The sequence below is a fragment of the Vigna unguiculata genome, chromosome 11 (assembly GCF_004118075.2).
Source record: "Vigna unguiculata cultivar IT97K-499-35 chromosome 11, ASM411807v1, whole genome shotgun sequence".
NCBI classification, from domain to species: domain Eukaryota; kingdom Viridiplantae; phylum Streptophyta; class Magnoliopsida; order Fabales; family Fabaceae; genus Vigna; species Vigna unguiculata.
In genome coordinates, this window is record NC_040289.1 from 10,822,190 (window position 1) to 10,842,564 (window position 20,375).

Here is a 20,375-nt window from a genome sequence, read left to right on the forward strand (position 1 = left end):
TTTCCAGAATTTCTTGATTTTGGACTTATTTTGTAACTTTGAATATTTCAAAATCACACTATTAATTGACCAAAAATAAATTCCAACTGCATTAACAAACGTTAGAATATCCAATAATATTTTATGCAACTAAAATCAATTTTTACGCCACTTTTACCAAACTTACTCAATAAATCCAATAATCACAAATCCTAATTAAATCGATCTTTAAGCACAGAAAATTCAATTAAATCCCCAAATTTAAATATTAAATGAGGGCAAAAATTTGAACTCATCAGCCTTCCATTAGATGATCACAAATTAATGGGCTTCTCACATTCTTTGCATGTAAATCTAGTAGTGTAGATTTAAATTGGGCCATTGTTTGGGCTTTGCTTTCCAATAATACATAAGACATGAAAGGAATATAGGATGGATTCAAATTGGGCTCGGTCCAAGTCTCTTCATACATGGCCGAGATTATCAAGACAAGGAGGCTCATTTGCTTCATAGTTTGACTAAGGTTGGTCATCACATTTAAAGGCTAAGAATCCTTCTTGTTCTTCAAGCCAAGATCCAAGGGGAGTGATCTTGTCTCCTTAACCAAGCTTGATCTAAGGGCCAAGATCAAGGCCCACTCCATCTAATGGCTCTCCTTTCTCATGTGTAAATGGCTTCATATAAAAGCCAAAATTTCACTCATTTGTAGATACTCTTGAAATTTTAAGCAATAGATGCAACTTGAGTTGAGAGCACTCCTCCCTCTATTGCTTTTGAGAGTCACCACTTTCTAGAGATTTCCTCTCTCTACCTCTAGCCACCTTCCTTAGGCTAGCATAGATTAGGAAATCCTATCACCTCTTTCACCTTCCATTGCTTGCAAATGCCTTCCAACTTGCCTCCATTCCTTCATCCATTTCCGCTGCCCATGGAGCTCTTCATGCACCTTTGGAGCTCCACCATAATGGTATCAAGAGCCATCAAACCATGGTCTCTCAAGGTTTGGTAAGGTTCTTTCCTAGTCTTGTGTTTCCATCATTTTCCGTCTTGTTCTCATCATCTTCTTCCTTTTTGTTTTTCTTTCACATTTACCGTTCAATGTCTATTATATTGTGTTTCTCCATTGATTCCATGCAACTATGAGACTACAAGAGTGTTCTACACTCTATTTGTAGATTTCCTTGCTTGTTATGGTTCACATCATTTACTAGCTTTCCTTTACATTTCAGCACCATTTTATTGCTTCCATTGTGTTTCTTGTCATTTTTATTCGGTGATTCTTTTTTCTTTTCAATTTCCACCGTTCAAGTTGTGTTTTATGTCTTGTTCATGCTTTCTTTTACATGTTTCTTCAATTTTTCACCATTTACATTCATTTTCTGCACTTGCTTGAGTGAAACCTTGCCAAACTCCACTCCAAAACGCAATGAAGCTTCATGCTATGTGTGTGGTTGTTTGAGTCAAGTTTCCTCACTGTTTTAATGCCATTTCACCGATTGGTTTGTGCCTTAGAGTGTCCTAAGATGTTCATCTTTATCTATGCGTGATTCTAGATCATAATCAAGCTCCAAATCGAATTGATTTGTCTATTGAACATTTTCCCCTTTCACTCTACTTTTGCTTCTGTTTTCAACTTTTTTTCCATTGCACACCTTCTGTTTGAGAAGTGTCACGAGTGACTCAGTGCACCAAATTTTAAGCTGATTGTTGCTTCAAAAACCTAAGTCATAGATGAAAATTCTCCAACAAGAATCATTCAATTATGTTGAGAATTGAATTCTATACAAATTTTTGAAGTAGAGGCAAGTTTCTGCATTTTTCAGTGCCAGTTTGTTGTTGTTTCACTTGTGTGCTGACGCACACTTTTCTTGTGTAATTTAACTGTAACGATTCATAGCACCGAATCACCTTCTGATTTTTGCCTAATTTTCTTCACATCTGGACGAAAAAGTAGCAAAACGAATCATTCAAATATGTCCAGTACAAAAAATATGAAAAATCTTCAAAGTGAAGGCATCTGTAAGCGTTTTCTGGTGCTGTGTTTTCGGGAAAATCACTGTTTAGTGCGTTTTTGGTGTGTTTTGCTTCAAAATTTCAGTGCTCTTGCTCTATACATTTGCTTTTTTATGTGTGCATTCCATATTGCCATCAATTGCTTTCATTTGGAGTGGATTACTTCCCTCACATTGGCATACATGCAATGAATACCATAAGCATTTTATGAGCACTGCAATTTCTGTTTTTGGTTTTTACTCTATTCTAGTTCCATTCTAGGATTCCTTTTGTTGTGCTTTCCTTTATTTCAAGCCTTAATTTCTTGCTTGTCCTTGTTTTTGGCTATTCAATTCAGTCTTGTCAAATCATTTCAATGTGGTTTAGCTTTCTTAATTAGCTTTTCTTGTGTTATACATTTCAATTGGCAAGTAATGTTGGCTTCAATGCTCTTGATTGTGAATTAAGTGATTTGTTTTCCAAATTGGTTGCTAGTCTAAGGTAGCATTTTAGGTGGTGGTTGAGAAGTAAAACTCTAGAGAGTGTGTTTGAATTCTTCCTCTCACCTTCACCATATTTTGGAAAGTTTTGAGCCATCAATTTCTTGCTTGAGTGAGAGCTAACCAATGCCTTTGGCATAGTTTGTTTGCTGTTTTTGTTCATTATTTTGGCCAGGTTTTGTTGTTGTTTGATGTTGCATTTTGCATCCACAAGGGGTCCAAATATTCCTCCAATTGGTGTATACTTCAAAGCCATCAACTAAGGCTTCATTTGGCACCAAAGTGCTTTTGGGAGTGCATCACTTTGCTGTCCAAAATTGTGGTGTGATCAAGTTAGCCTCGGGAATGGCTTCGAACACCAATTTCAAGCATTTTTTGTTGGCCATTGTGGCTTGGAATTGTTGCATCTTTTAGTTTACTAGTTTTTCTACAATTTGGTCACTTCTTTTGGTCAATTTGGAGCATCCTTTGTGCCTTATTTTCTACTCAAAGTTCTCTAAAAGTTTGGTGCTCTTGGGTTGCTCCTCTTTGCCTAAATGTTGTGTACCAATTTTAACTCTCTTTGAACTTGTATTTTGGCCTACTTAGGTGTCTTGGGGAACCACAAGGTGTTCAATCCTATCTCCTAAGTAGAACCTTTATCATCCATTAGTCATTCGCTTTTAGTTGTAAGTGTGTTGAAAGTTCTAAGTGCTTTCTCGCCTTACATTAGGCCGCATAGCTTATATTCAAGTTTTCACATTGTTTAGTGGCTTAAAATTTTGAGACCAAAGTCTCTACATGTTTTTTGGCCAATTAGGGGTCCGTCTTTAGTGTTTTATAGATTTCTTTGTTCTTTGTTGACAACTAGTGTCTAGTGATTCTCATCATTTAGCACTTAGCCATTGTGTGAAATTCTTTCAAACTTGCCCAAGTGTGCCTTGGCTAGGATTGGCTTTGGTTATTAAGTGGTCTTTTTAGACTCACCTCCCCTACCTGGAGGTTCACTTGTGTTCTTAAAACTTTTATTCACACTTTGTCTCAAGTGCTAGATCGTGTCAATCATGAGCACTAGAAGGACTACATGTGCAAGGGTGCAAACCCAACAAAATTCACCACAACCCACACAACATAACACTAGTGCGGATGATGAGGGTGATGTTTCCCATCATATGCTTCACAAACTCACCAAAGAGGTGAGTGACATCAAGGCTCAAATGGTTGCCATGCAACCCAATTTGCACTTCATATCCGAGCAATTAAGGAATCCTCCATACACTCACCGTGCTTCTCCTAGATCTTCTCGCCCCCCATCAAGACATCATCATGATCTTAGTGGTGAGGAGGAGGACTTACAACACCCCTTTCCAAGGCAATCTCCTCACACTAGGAGACAAAGGCGTGTTCCTCCTCACCCCAAAGAAACAAGAATAGATTTGCCTCCTTTCCATGAAAAAGACAATGTTGAGGCATATCTAGATTGGGTGGCAAAAGTTGAACAACTGTTTGACAGCCACGTGGTTGAGGAAGAGAGACGTGTCTCTCTTGCTGTCCTCAGCTTCCAAGGTCATGCCTTAAATTGGTGGACAGCTCTTGTCCTCCAAAAGCGAAAAAAAGGCCTTCCTGCGATTGAATATTGGTTTGATCTCAAAGAGGCCCCCCATGCTCGTCATGTTCCTTCATACTACAAAAGAGAGCTTATGGATAAACTCCAAAGGCTCCAACAAAGAACCATGTCTGTGGAGGAATATAGGCAAAAGATGGAGTTATACATCTTGAGGGCTGGGATAGATGAGGAAGAAGATCTAACCATTGCTAGGTTCTTGAGTGGTCTAAACTACAACATAAGAGATAAAGTTGAGTTGCTCCCATATCAAAATTTAAATGAACTTGTTCAAATGTGCATCAAAGTGGAGCAACAACTCTTGAGGAAACCTATTCGCAAGGATTCTTCACTCTCTTTTTCAAAATCTGATTTTCAAAAGAAAGATTTTTCTCATGTCAAGGAGACCGCTCATAGACACCCAGCAAAAGGTCAAGATAAGGGTGAGACCTCCAAGCGAGGTAGTGAGATCAAGTGTTTTAAGTGTTTAGGTAGAGGTCATGTGGCATCACAGTGTCCTACCAAGCGCACCATTGTGCTAAAGGGCCAAGACCTCTACAACAGTCAAGAGGAGTCTTCTGAGGAATCTTCCTCTTCTAGTGACTCCTACAATGACAAGTCCCCCAAAGATAAACATCATTCTTACCCTCAAGAAGGGTCTCTCTTAATGATTAAGAGGCTTCTCAATAACCAACCAACCCTTCCTCTCAATGATCAAAGAGAAAACATTTTTCACACTCGTTGTGACGTTTTGAACAATTCTTGTTCTTTGATCATTGATAATGGGTCTTGTTGCAATTGTTGTAGCACAAGAATGGTTGAGAAGTTGAACTTGACTTTGTTACCCCATCCCAAACCTTACAAACTTCATTGGCTTAATGAAGATGGGGATCTCAAAGTCAAGCATCAAGTGTTGGTTAAGTTCTCTGTTGGAAAATACAAAGACAAAGTTTTATGTTATGTAATTCCAATGGAAGCTTGCCATATTCTCTTACGTAGGTCGTGGCAATTTGACCGCAAAACCACCCACAATGGCCATACTAATGAGATCACCCTCCAACATCATTCCAAAACTTTTGTGTTACATCCCCTCACTCCTACTCAAGTTGCTAGTGACCAAGCTCAAATGAGAGCTAGGAAGGAGGAAGAGAGTTCCACCAACTCTACTAAGTTATCCAAGGCTTCTAAGAAAAAGTTAGAGGAAGTCTCTCCTTCTAAGGATGTTCATCATGAAGTGCTTCTTACTCATAAAACTCTTTTACAAACTCTTCATGTTGAACACCCTTCCTACCTTTTACTATGTCATGCTGTCCTTACATGTCTCCAGCATCCTTCACTTAAGGATCTACCTCCTTCTGTTTGTGCTCTTCTCCATGAATTTGCGGATCTTTTCCCTAAGGATGGCCCCCAAGGCCTCCCACCTTTTAAAGGAATAGAGCACAAAATTGATTTTATCCTAGGGGCCAGTCTACCTAATAGACCAGCCTATAGGACAAATCCAATTGAGACTAAAGAGATAGAGACTCAAGTGATCGAGTTGTTAGACAAAGAATGGGCCCAAAAGAGTCTTAGTCCTTGTGTTGTTCCCGTGTTGTTGGTGCCCAAAAAAGATGGCAAATGGCGCATATGTTGTGATTGTAGGGCCATCAACAACATTACCATAAAGTATAGGCACCCCATCCCTAGACTAGATGATATGTTGGATGAATTGCATGGGGCCAAAATGTTTTCAAAAATAGACCTTAAAAGTGGTTATCACCAAATTCGAATTGCCAAAGGTGATGAGTGGAAAACCGCTTTTAAAACTAAATTTAGTCTATATGAATGGTTAGTCATGCCTTTTGGCCTAACCAATGCTCCTAGCACATTCATGCGACTAATGAATCATGTACTACGAGATTGTTTGGGGAAGTTTGTGGTTGTTTATTTTGATGACATTTTAATTTATAGCCATAGCTTCAAAGTTCATCTAGGACACCTTAGGGTAGTCGTGTCTCTCCTTCGAGACCATCAACTCTATGCAAACATAGACAAGTGCACTTTCTGTGTAGAGAGTGTCATCTTTCTTGGGTTTGTGGTCAATAAAAGTGGGGTACATGTTGAGCCTGACAAAATCAAAGCCGTCCAAGAATGGCCTGTGCCAAAGAATGTAGGGGACATCCGTAGCTTTCATGGGCTAGCTAGCTTCTATAGACGGTTTGTACCCCACTTCTCCACAATTGCCTCACCCCTCAATGAACTTGTCAAGAAAGACACACCTTTTGTGTGGGGTGATAAGCAACAACAAGCCTTTGAGGAGATCAAGGCTAAACTCACCCAAGCACCAGTTCTAGCTCTTCCAAACTTTGAGAAAACTTTTGAGCTCGAATGTGATGCTTTTGGGGTTGGAGTAGGTGCAGTTTTATTACAAGAAGGCCATCCAATTGCTTATTTCAGTGAAAAACTCAATGGCCCTTCTCGTAATTACCCAACCTATGACAAAGAGTTGTATGCTCTTGTGCGAGCTCTTCATACTTAGGAACACTATCTTGTGTCTAAAGAGTTTATAATTCACACTGATCATGAAACTCTCAAGTATTTGAAAAGCCAGCACAAGCTCAACAAGAGGCATGCAAAGTGGGTTGAATTTCTAGAACAATTCCTTTATATCATCAAATACAAGAAAGGGAAATCCAATGTTGTGGCTGATGCACTTTCTAGAAGATATACTCTTTTAGCCAAACTTGGATCTTAAATTCTTGGATTTGACAATATATGTGAATTGTATAGTCAAGATCTCTTCTTTGCCCCTATTTATTCTAATTGTTTAAATAAGTCCTAAAGCGACTTCTATGTCTCAAATGGATATCTTTTCAAAGAAGCTCGCCTATGTGTTCCATGTGGTTCTCATCATAAACTTTTAATCATTGAGATGCATGAGGGGGGACTTATGGGACATTTTGGGGTCGCCAAAATGTTGGCCATGCTTAAAGAAAAATTCTTTTGGCCCCACATGAAACGTGATATTCAAAAACATTGCGCTAGTTGGTTGACTTGTTTGCATGCTAAGTCTAGCGCAATGCCTATTGGGATGTATACTCCTTTGCCTGTGGCTTCCACCCCTTGGAAGGATATTAGCATGGACTTTGTCCTAGGGCTTCCAAGGACTTCTAGGGGTGTTGATTCGATTTTTATGGTTGTGGATCGATTTTCAAAAATGGCACATTTTATTCTATGCCACAAAGTCGATGATGCAAGCCACATTACAAAGTTGTTCTTTAGAGAAGTGGTTCGTCTTCATGGCTTACCCAAAACAGTTGTGTCTGATAGGGATAGTAAGTTCCTTAGCCACTTTTGGAGGACCTTGTGGTCTAGGCTTGGAACTAAACTTTCTTTTTCTACTTCTTGTCACCCTCAAACTGATGGGCAAATAGAGGTAGTCAATAGATCCCTCTCCACATTGCTTAAGGTTGTGCTTAAGGGGAACCATAAATCTTGGGATGACTATCTTCCCCACATTGAGTTTGCCTACAATAGAGTGGTCCATAGCACCACCAAACTCTCACCTTTTGAGGTTGTCTATGGCTTTAACCCTCTCACTCCTCTAGACTTACTACCTCTTCCATCTTCTTTTGACTTTGTTCATAAAGAAGGGGTTCTAAGTCTCAATTTATCAAAGATTTTCATGAGAAGGTTAAAAGTCAAATTCAAGCTCAAATGGAAAAGATTGCCAACTCTAAAAGCAAGGGTAAGAGAGTTCGGTCATTCAATGAGGGTGACTTAGTTTGGCTTCATCTAAGGAAGGAAAGATTTCCTCAATTACAAAAATCCAAACTTAGTCTCTGTGGTGATGGTCCATTCCAAATCATAAAGAAGAGCAACAATAATGCTTATCAATTAGATCTTCCAGTTGAATATGGTGTGCATCCTACTTTTAATATCACTGACTTAGTTCCTTTTACAGGTACTGTAGCTGGTGAGGATGATAACCAAGATTTGAGGGCAAATCCTCTTCAAGGGGGAGGGGATGATGTGACCCCACCAAGCCTAATTGCACCTTCAAGCCCAAGCTCATTAAAAGGCCCAATTACAAGATCAATGATGAAAAAGATTCAAAAGGGCCTTCCATTAGATGATCACAAATTCAATGGGCTTCTCACATTCTTTACATGGGCCAAAGAGATCACAAAGACTTGAAGAAGTGCATGTAAATCTAGTAGTGTAGATTTAAATTGGACCATTGTTTGGGCTTTGCTTTCCAATAATACATAAGACATGAAAGGAACATAGGATGGATTCAAATTGGGCTCGGCCTAATTCTCTTCATACATGGCCGAGATTATCAAGACAAGAACGCTCCTTTGGACATTTGAAGATACTCTTGAAATTTTAAGCAATAGATGCAACTTGAGTTGAGAGCACTCCTCCCTCTATTGCCTTTGAGAGTCACCACTTTCTAGAGATTTCCTCTCTCTACCTCTAGCCACCTTCCTTAGGCTAGCATAGATTAGGAAATCCTATCACCTCTTTCACCTTCCATTGCTTGCAAGTGCCTTCCAACTTGCCTCCATTTCTTCATCCATTTCCGCTGCCCATGGAGCTCTTCATGCACCTTTGGAGCTCCACCAATAGGTGGATCTTCCCCTATCTAGATCAACTTACCTTGCAAAAAGCACTCTCAAGATTCCGTCACGTGTCTTGAAGACCTTAGATCCCAAACCTGGTAAGAACATCATGTGTCAAGCTTTGGTTAGACAACTTTGTGAGTGGAGGATAGTGTGTGGCAGCTTGTTAGTGGATAGATTGAGATAGTTAGGATTGCCACGTGGCAACTCCTAATTGAGACTACTTTTAAGTGGAGGATTATTGAAAAAAGGACTATATAAGTAATGTAAGGGGTGTAAGACAATTTTTTTTCGGATTTTGCTGATTTTGGCCTTTCTTCATAGGTGTTTTGTAGCTTTGATCAATTTATTTTCACACCTTAAATGAGCTTAAACTTAACTTCAGTTGCATCAACAAATATTAGAATATCTAAAAACATTTATGCAACTAAAAGCACTTTTTAAGACATTTTTATCTCACAAATTCAATAAACCTAATTATCATAAATCCTAACTAAATCAATCTTTTAAGCATAAAAAATCAATTAATATTTCAAACTTAAATGTTAAATGAGGGCATAAATATGCACTCATCAGAGCTCCCAGAAAAATTTGCACACCCAAAGATGTAAAAGGAAGAAATCCTTGATTTACAAGAGAGTCTTGTGATGCCTAATGGAAGAAGTAGAAGCATGAGCAATGGAAATGTTACTTTTAGCACGACTCACCCATTGACCAGAGAAAGTGTCATACTCATGCAAGAAAGATTTCAAATGTTGTAGTGTTCTATTACCTTCTCTACGTAAACAAATATATCATCGACATAGAGAGTATGGGAAGGATACTGTATACCTTGAGGACCAACCATGGGATGCATAAGCTTCTTGGAAATAAACTTTGAAATTCCCTTACTCAAAACCTCCTCAGCAAAACAAAAAATTAAAGAAGAGAGAGGATCCCCCTGTCGAACCCCTCAACCAGAAGTGAAGTAACCAACCAAACCATTATTAACCTAGATAAAAAGATTAGCAACTTGCAAGATATGAAGAATCCACTTCAAAATGCCTTCATGAAAACCAAAACAGTGCAACACTTGATTTAAGAACTGTCAATTGATAGTATCAAAAGCTTTGGTTATATCAATCTTGATGGCTACATTACCACCCTTGACCTTTCTAGATAGAAGATTAACAACTTCAAAAGTAATATAAATACAATCTTTAACACTCCTCCCTTTAATTAACCATTTTTATTAACGAAAATGATCTTACTATCTTTACAAACATTCAAATTCATATCAGGGAGAATCTAACCCTGTCAAAAGAATTATTGGACAACTTTACAAGACATCAACACCAATAAATCCCAAATAGTGTGATAAAAACATCCATCAAAGCCATTTGGATTAGGAGCACTATCACCATTAAGAGAAAAAATTGCATGTTTCACCTCATCATGATCACGTCATTTAATCAAAAAATTATTTTCATCATCAGTAGCTATACAAGGAATACAAGAAGCAACAAAAAATTGCACAAAGGTAATAGAAACAACAAGATTAGTAAGAGCAACATATAAATTAGTATAAAAGACATAATAGAATCTTCAATCATATTTGGATGAGAAATAACTTGATCATCATGATGCAACATAAAAATAATTCCTACATTAATCCTCGTATGAACCTCGACATGACAAAATATAGTATTATTATCCTTACCTTTAAACGAATTCATTTTAGCTTTTTACTTCCAATAAATATCTTGACAATCTAGAGCAAAATGTAAGTCATCTTTTATCTTGGCCTTATGAATTAGCAAAGCATCTAAATAATATGGAGAAACATTTAAAATGCATTGTTGAATATTAGAAAAAGAGGCCTTGATTATCCATAACTAACTTATGTATGTTTCCAAAAACATTTTTATTCCATTCTTTCAAGGAAACTTTAAAACATTGCAAGTTCCACTACAAAATGAATATAGGACAACCAATAGTAGGAGCATACCAAGAGTTATTGATGAGGGAATGACAATCCATATGAGACATCCACATCTTTAGAAATAAAAAAGAAGATGGCTTGGAAATCCCAACCGAATGAGAAAAAAAAGAGCAAGGGATGATGATCTAAATAGTTCTAGGGTAAAACATTAACATGACAAGAAGACCAATTTTCAAGACAAGAAAAACTACAAAATGCTTTATCAAGTCTTCTATCAATACAATGCATACCTCTATGAAAGTTTAATCAAGTGTACTAAGATCCATAGTATGGAGCTGCAACAAGCTTATTAGAAATTGATCCAATCCAAAAACTCAACACAAGAGATTGGACCAGGGGCAACACACACACATGGCATTTCACCCCTAACCACAACTCATCCGCTGATTCTTCAACATCAGTCGGTTCGGACCTCCACTTACTTTCACCCAAGCTTCATCTTGGTCATGGATAGAACACCTAGGGTCGGGTCCATAAGTAGTGACAATTGCCCTATGAAGACTCGCTTTCGCTATGGCTCTGGTGGTTTCCCTTAACCAAGCCACTACCTATGATTCACCGGCTCATTCTTCAACATGCACGCGGTAAGAGTCACGGGCTTAGCCTTAGCCTCCTCCCACTGCTTGGGGCTTACGGTTTCATGTTCCACACACACACACACACATTTCACCCAAGCTTCATCCTGGTCATGGATAGATCACCCAGGATCAGATCCATAAGCGGTGACAATTGCCCTATGACGACTCACTTTCGTTATGGCTCCAATGGTTTGCTTTAACCAAGCCACTGCCTATGAGTCGTCGGCTCATTCTTTAACAGGCAAGCGGTCATACTAATGGGCTTAGCCTTAGCCTCCTCCCACTACTTAGGAGCTTACGGTTTCATGTTCTACACACACACACACACATTAATTTTGGGGAGAACTAGCTACGTCTAGGTTCGAGTGGCATTTCACCCTTAACCACAACTCATCCGCTAATCTTCAACATTAGTCAGTTCAGACCTCCACTTAGTTTCACCCAAGCTTCATCCTGGTCATGGATAGATCACCCAGGTTCGGGTCCATAAGCAGTGACAATTGCCCTATGAAGACTCGCTTTCGCTACGACTTCGGTGGTTTCCCTTAACCAAGCCACTGCCTATGAGTCACCGGCTCATTACACACGGTCAGAGTCACGGTCTTAGCCTTAGCCTCGTCCCACTACTTGGGAGCTTACAGTTTCATGTTTCACACACACACACACACATTTCTTCGGGGAGAACCAGCTAGCTATGGGTTCGAGTGGCATTTCACCTCTAACCACAACTCATCGTTGATTCTTCAACATCAGTCGGTTCGGACCTCCACTTAGTTTCACCCAAGCTTCATCCTAGTCATGGACAGATCACCCAGGTTCGAGTCCATAAGTAGTGACAATTGCCCTATGAAGAGTCGCTTTCGCTATGTCTCCGGTGGTTTCCCTTAATCAAGTCACTACCTATGAGTCGCTAGGGTTCTTCGCTTTTTGTCATATGTTGGTTGTTTCACTTCTGTTTTATGATTGTTGTGCCTGGAAAATGCTTGTCTTGAAATAAGAATGAACTGGTTATCGTTGAGAATGTCTCTGTCACGTGAAGCAGGAGATGGTGAACTGATGTTCTCGCCCAGGCGAGCTCATCTCGCCTAGGCGAGAGTTGCAGAAACTCGCCCAGGAGTATTACGCGAGTGCCCGCTCAGGCAAGTGAACTGTTTTTTTAAGCGAAAAACCATCTCGCTCAGGTGATATGGCCTCGCCTAAGCGAGCGCCCGCAAACTCCCCAGGGCTACTGTCGCAGTCTCGCCTTAGCGAGAGTCTGTAGCTTTAGCGATGGTACTTCTCTCGCCTAAGCGAGGACATCTGGCTTGAGCGAGACCCGCTGCATGTCACGCTGTTTTCTTTCGCTTGGTAGTTATGGATTGTTTGATTAATGGATCTACCTGATTTAAAATATGAGGCTTGGAAAATGTATAGAAATTTGTGGCTACGAAATGGGATTGATGTGTTGGTGTGATTTTGGTATGAAATTGATTGGATTATTGAATAATGTCACGAAAGGGATAAATATGCATGAGTGGGAGGGTGTATGGGTTATGAATGACGAACTGGATAAATTCTTGGCATGTAACGAACATGAGATGGTTGGTTATGAAAGTGGCATGGTAACGAGATGAGCTAAAATTCTATATTCATGGATGGAGTATGAGGAGTTGGTATGGGTTTGACCTAGAATATAAAAGAGGTTGATTATAAAGGTTGACATGGGATATATATGCGTGATGAACATATTACTTACTTGTTTGATTATGTTTGGTCCATGGTCAGTGCGTAATTCCTTGAAATCTCTAGGTGAGGTTTCAGGGTCGTGCTTCAATGGTCGGGACGTAATTTCATGGCCCCTGTTAGTGGGTGTCCATGGTGGTGCCCCATCTATATAACTTGGTAAGGATTCAAGGTAAGGATTGCATCCTGACACTCTAAGGAGTCAGTTAGTCTCACTTAGAGCGGACTGACTCCTGTGGTGAGAGTAGCAGGAGGCCTGAAACTCATTAAGGGCTAACCTTGTGCGTGAGGGAATTGATTCATTGTAACACTTGTAACACTTAGCTCGGGGGTGAGCAGAGGTATCCTTCACAAGTGCAAGCATCCGCTGAATCCGACCGGTTATATGTATCCGGATGAGTCAATTCGAGTCTTAGTGTATTTATTTGAAGGTCAGAACATGCTTGGATGATTTGTGTATATTGGACTGTGAAAGTATACCTGATTACATCATAAAATCTTTTTTTGGCTCTAGGTTACCCTTGTTTGTTTGATTGTTTTGTATGTTGTTCTTCTACTTTTACGATGATCATCAATTTATTGATGGGAGCAGATGTGAGAGGTACTCGAGGTCAACAGGGAAGGGATTGGTTCCGCTGCATAATCTACCTGGGTTGGACTTCATGTTTTTTTAGGCTTTTCTTTAGGGCTATGGCCCATGTACTTCTTTGTTCTTTAGTACTCTATTAACTTTTGTGAAGTCCTTGGATTTCGTTTGTATCCGACATCGTGGTGTGCCTTGGTTTCTCCTAGCATCCTCTGGATATTGTCAGGAGTAGTGTTTATACTCCAGGACTTGTCACTAAATTTTATCTATGTGGCATTTCATTTAAATTAAAGTTATTATTTAAATGGAGTGTTACATTTATTATATTTAAAACTGAAATTATTATTGCATCACTTAGGTTTACTATTTCATTACTTTAATAACAACATTTATAACAATATAACTTAATTTTCATAATAGTTCATTACATAATACTTTCACTACTTTATTATTTTAATATACAAAATAAAACAAATACATCATGTGCGTTCGCACGGATCAGTATACTAGTAACACATTAAAAGATATTAACTTTCACCTTGTCTTTAACTTGACATGACATATCGAAGTTGATATATCAATTAATGTATTATCTCAATAAACTAACATTATTAGAGTTTATTAGTTAATTTTTTTCGTATGAAAATCTATTGTGAAAAACGAATATTACTTTACGGTAATAATTTTTAATTTAATATTTTTTGACACATTAATAACTTTATGATATATTAGTTAACGTGCCATAAGCTAACTACATTAGTTAATTTTGTTGACAAAAAACTATAATGTAAAAAGTAAATCTATTGTGAACTCCCACCAGACAACATCCATAAATTTATGAAAGACCAAACCTTGGTGATGGCTCTCCCTAGCCAACCAAACCTCTTTCTCCAAGTCTTTTTCATCAAGCCAAATACTCCAAGAATTCAAATACCACTATATGAAAAGTTGTAAATTTGTATTGTCTAGAGAGACAGATTTTTTCAAAGTATTCACATTGATTTCATGCTCAAAATGGTAATTGTTACCATTCTCTCTAAAAAAAATAAACTTTATAGTTTGTTTGTTGACATATTCAACGAACTGATTTATTAGTTCAATTTATTAATTTCACTTGACTTAAGTGAAATCAGCTGATTGAATGATAATTCAGTTGATTGAAAGTGTTAATAACATAATTATAGCATGTAGCTAATTAACCAATTAGAAACCTATTTAATAGACTAAAAGACTGAACTTTGACACAAGACACCTATACTATGTCAAATTGTCTTTAAGATAAGCTTTAATATTTAAGCTTTAATATCTTCATGTGATGGCAAGATTAAACTCACATCAACCTTGATCAAAACATTATTTCTTCAAGTCCTTATTACTTTATCACGTCATTATCTATCTTCATCAACTCTTCATATCCTCATCAAGTCACTATACAATATCTTCATCATATTTGTATGCACCAAGTCATTTGTGTTAACAATATTGCCATGTGGCAGCTCCTTCTTTCTCTCAAATGAAACTTTTCTTCATGGTAGGTGACGATTGGATGGCTTGAGATTGGTGCATCGTAGGTGGCTGGGGAGGTGTGATGTGGTGAAGCTTGGGCGAATGTCACTGTTGTGTCATCATGAATAACAATGAGTGGTGGCATCTCCTTTTGCGGTGACAGATTTGTTGGGTGGCTCGCGGTGGTTCTAGACGGGTGATGTGGTTCATGATTCCAACATTGTCAACATTGTTCCAGCGTGGTTCGTGATTCCAATGGTGGTTGGTAGAGAATTAATTCTTATTTGGGAAAGATGGTGATGTGGCATCATTTGGTTGGTCTGATTCTAGAGTGAAGGATCATGCCACGTGTACATACCCAACTTGTAGCCATACCTGACCCAAGAAAGAGACTTTAAATTCCTAATTAAAGTTGGACAAGTTTCATTAATTAATGGGCATTCAATACCTATAGTTGGTGTAGCCACACTTTATAAGATGGTTATTCACAATTATTATCAAAATGCTCAATCACAACAACCATATTCTCCTAATTATGTAAAACGAGCTCAAACAAGAAAGTGCCACTTATTAAATCATTCTCAATACTTTTACTAATACTCTAAATAGATCCCTAAACTCTTATTTACTTAAGAATCGAAGAGTTCCTTATAGGTGGATCTTCCCTTGTCTAGATCAACTTACCTTGCAAAAAGCACTCTGAAGATTCCGCCACGTGTCTTGAAGACCTCAGATCCCAAACCTGGTAAGAACATCATGTGTCAAGCTTTGGTTAGACAACTTTGTGAGTGGAGGATAGTGTGTGGCAGCTTGTTAGTGGATAGATTGAGATAGTTAGGATTGCCACGTGGCAACTCCTAATTGAGACTACTTTTAAGTGGAGGATTATTGAAAAAAGGACTGTATAAGTAATGTAAGGGGTGTAAGACAATTTTTTTTCGGATTTTGCTGATTTTGGCCTTTCTTCATAGGTGTTTTGTAACTTTGATCAATTTATTTTCACACCTTAAATGAGCTTAAACTTAACTTCAGTTGCATCAACAAATATTAGAATATCTAAAAACATTTATGCAACTAAAAGCACTTTTTAAGACATTTTTATCTCACAAATTCAATAAACCTAATTATCATAAATCCTAACTAAATCAATCTTTTAAGCATAAAAATCAATTAATATTTCAAACTTAAATGTTAAATGAGGGCATAAATATGCACTCATTAGAGCTCCCAGAAAAATTTGCACACCCAAAGATGTAAAAGGAAGAAATCCTTGATTTACAAGAGAGTCTTGTGATGCCTAATGGAAGAAGTAGAAGCATGAGCAATGGAAATGTTACTTTTAGCACGACTCACCCATTGACCAGAGAAAGTGTCATACTCATGCAAGAAAGATTTCAAATGTTGTAGTGTTCTATTACCTTCTCTACGTAAACAAATATATCATCGACATAGAGAGTATGGGAAGGAAATTGTATACCTTGAGGACCAACCATGGGAAGCATAAGCTTCTTGGAAATAAACTCTGAAATTCCCTTACTCAAAAACTCCTCAGCGAAACAAAAAATTAAAGAAGAGAGAGGATCCCCCTGTCGAACCCCTCAACTAGAAGTGAAGTAACCAACCAAACCACTATTAACCTAGATAAAAAGATGAGCAACTTGCAAGATATGAAGAATCCACTTCAAAATGCCTTCATGAAAACCAAAACAGTGCAACACTTGATTTAAGAACTGCCAATTGATGGTATCAAAAGCTTTGGTTATATCAGTCTTAATGGCTACATTACCACCCTTGACCTTTCTAGATAGAAGATTAACAATTTCAAAAGTAATATAAATACAATCTTTAACACTCCTCCCTTTAATTAACCATTTTGATTAACGGAAATGATCTTACTAGCTTTACAAACATTCAAATTCATACCAGGGAGAATCTAACCCTGTCAAAAGAATTATTGGACAACTTTACAAAACATCAACATCAATAAATCCTAAATAGAGTGATAAAAACATCCATCAAAGCCGTTTGGATTAGGAGCACTATCACCATTAAGAGAAAAAATTACATGTTTCACCTCATCATGATCACGTCATTTAATAAAAAATTATTTTCATCATCAGTAACTACACAAGGAATACAAGAAGCAACAAAAGACTGCACAAAGGTAACAAAAACAACAAGATTAGTAAGAGCAACATATAAATTAGTATAAAAGACATAATAGAATCTTCAATCATATTTGGATGAGAAATAACTTGATCATCATGATGCAACATAAAAATACTTCCTACATTAATCCTCATATGAACCTCGACATGACAAAATGTAGTATTCTTATCCTCACCTTTAAACGAATTCATTTTAGCTTTTTACTTCCAATAAATATCTTGACAATCCAGAGAAAAATGTAAGTCATCTTTTATGTTAGCCTTATGATATTAGAAAAGAGGCCTTGATTATCCACAACTAACTTATGTATGTTTCCAAAAACATTTTGATTCCATTCTTTCAAGGAAACTTTAAAACATTGCAAGTTCCACTACAAAATGAATATAGGATAACCAATAGTAGGAGCATACCAAGAGTTATTGATGAGGGAATGACAATCCACTGCCTATGAGTCATCGGCTCATTCTTTAATAGGCATGTGGTCAGACTAATGGGCTTAGCCTTAGCCTCCTCCCACTACTTGGGAGCTTACGGTTTCATGTTCTACACACACACACTAATTTCAGGGAGAACTAGCTACGTCTAGGTTCGAGTGGCATTTAACCCTTAACCACAACTCATCTGCTGATTCTTCAACATTAGTCAGTTCGGACCTGCACTTAGTTTCACCCAAGTTTCATCCTGGTCATGGATAGATCACCCATGTTTGGGTCCATAAGTAGTGACAATTACCCTATGAAGACTCACTTTCGCTATGGCTTCGGTGGTTTCCCTTAACCAAGACACTGCCCATGAGTCACCGGCTCATTGCATGCGGTCAGAGTCACGGGCTTAGCCTTAGCCTAATCCCACTACTTGGGAGCTTACGGTTTCATGTTCCACACACACATTTCTTCGGGGAGAACCAGCTAGCTATGGGTTCGAGTGGCATTTCACCCCTAACCACAACTCATCCGTTGATTCTTCAACATCAGTCGGTTTGGACCTCCACTTAGGTTCACCCAAGCTTCATCCTAGTCATGGACAGATCACCCAGGTTCGAGTCCATAAGTAGTGACAATTGCCCTATGAAGACTCGCTTTCGCTATGTCTCCGGTGGTTTCCCTTAATCAAGCCACTGCCTATGAGTCACCAGCTGATTCTGCAACAGGCACGCGGTTAGAGTCACGGGCTTAGCCTTAGCCTCCTCTCACTGTTTGGGAGCTTACGGTTTCATGTTCTACACACACATCACATGTCATCTTGTAATTAGTTTCTAAAGTCGTTAAAATTAAAAATTAATACTCAAAAATAAGATTTGTTTTTCACGTTAGTTCTTTGTAATGTAATTAGTTTGTCCAAATAACACGTTAAAAGATACAACTTCCACCTTGTGTTCAACTTGACATGACATATTGAAGTCGACATATCAATTAATGTGTTATCTCAATAAACTAACATTATTAGAGTTTATTAGTTAATTTCTTTCGGATGAAAACCTACTGTGAAAAACGAATATTACTTTACGGTACTAATTTTTAATTTAATATTTTTTGACACATTAATAACTTTATGATATATTAGTTAACGTGCCATAAGCTAACTACATTAGTTAATTTTGTTGACAAAAAACTATAATGTAAAAAGTAAATCTTACTTTATAATACTAACTTTTAGTTTTACTACTTTAGACTTCGTAAGAAGTAACATAAATTTTAAAGTGTGCGTTTATTTCCAGCAACTGAAAGATTGAAAACTTGAATTTGTAAAGAAAGCATAGAAATTACTAACAACAACATGAAAAACTAGACAACAATTTTTTTTTTTTAACTTTCCGCACCACCCAACATATAGAATAGCGAAGAAAGTCTTAGAAGTATCTTATAAAATATTTATTTCAAATTTATAATATAATGAATAATATTATAATCTAAATGAATAATTTGAATTTTAATATCTTATAAAATAAAATAATTTAATATTTAATAATTAATATTAAAAAGTATATTTAATTAATTCATTTTATTATATCTTTTTAAATTACTATGTAATATATAATAACTAAATATTTATAATTATATTTTATTATTATAATAAAAAAATAAATAAAATAAAAATATTAAATGATTAAATTTTATTTTAAATTAATTTTAACCATAAGACTAAATTTATAATATTATAATTTTATAAGTTAAAATATTTTTCTTTTATTTCTCTTCATTTTCCATTTTTTTTTTCCTTAATTCAAACCATCTCACTTTTTATCCTCCTTCCCCTTAAAGCTATTATTTTCTACTCTCAAATTTCTCCTCAAATCCAAATAAAACTTAAAAGATCCAAAATTAATTGATTGAGAGTTAAATGACTCGTGTCTAATTTAGTTAATAAAGTCAAAATAATCAAACAAAATGGGTTACATCAACCTTTTTCCTTCCAAATAAAAAATAGCATATTTGAAATTAGAAACTAAATTGTATTTTGAAAATGAAAGTTCCAATATGTTATTTGACATAAAATCTTTATGTTGAGAATTTGTAGTAAATATTTTAAGAAGGAAAAAAGGTTCGTATTTATAAGAAAATGGACACCGGATTCTGCCTATCATCAATTATTATATTAATTTTGTAAAACTTGGATTCCCAAAATTATGAATCATTGCTGTAAAGAAAAATACCAAAACACAAAGTCTGAGAAAACCACATAGAAGCTTAAACACATAAAATGGAAGATTGGAGATGCGGGGTATCGATCCCCGTACCTCTCGCATGCTAAGCGAGCGCTCTACCATCTGAGCTACATCCCCATTTGTTAAATGAGTATCATATCCTACTTATTTTCTTAAACTTTCAATTTCGAAGCATGATCATTGATTAAAGTTAAACGCTTTTAAACAAATTATTTTATCTTTTATATCTCCTCATTTAAATATGTTATTTCTTGAAGATATGGATGAAAAAAATAATCTAATTATAATGCTCATTTATTAACTTGACAAAAAATATTGTTGCAACAAATGTATAATTTAGAATGTTAGAGACTATCTTCCAGGCTTTAATAATTATTCTCATCAATATTGAATTGGAGAAATGGTTAGCTTCAACTAAGAATACGTATTTTTATATTCTAAAAGTTGAAACAATTAACGTTTACAATTAAACTTTCAACGTAGAAATATATACATTTTGTGCATTTTAATT

At 36.8% G+C, this 20,375-nt stretch overlaps 1 non-coding gene across 1 annotated transcript; it reads right to left on the bottom strand.

Annotated features, from left to right (window-relative positions):
- Positions 1-19,908: 19,908 nt before the first annotated feature.
- On the bottom strand, positions 19,909-19,981 carry TRNAA-AGC. Its single transcript has one exon. It is a non-coding gene; the product is annotated as a tRNA-Ala (tRNA).
- Between the last annotated feature and the right edge of the window lie 394 nt (positions 19,982-20,375).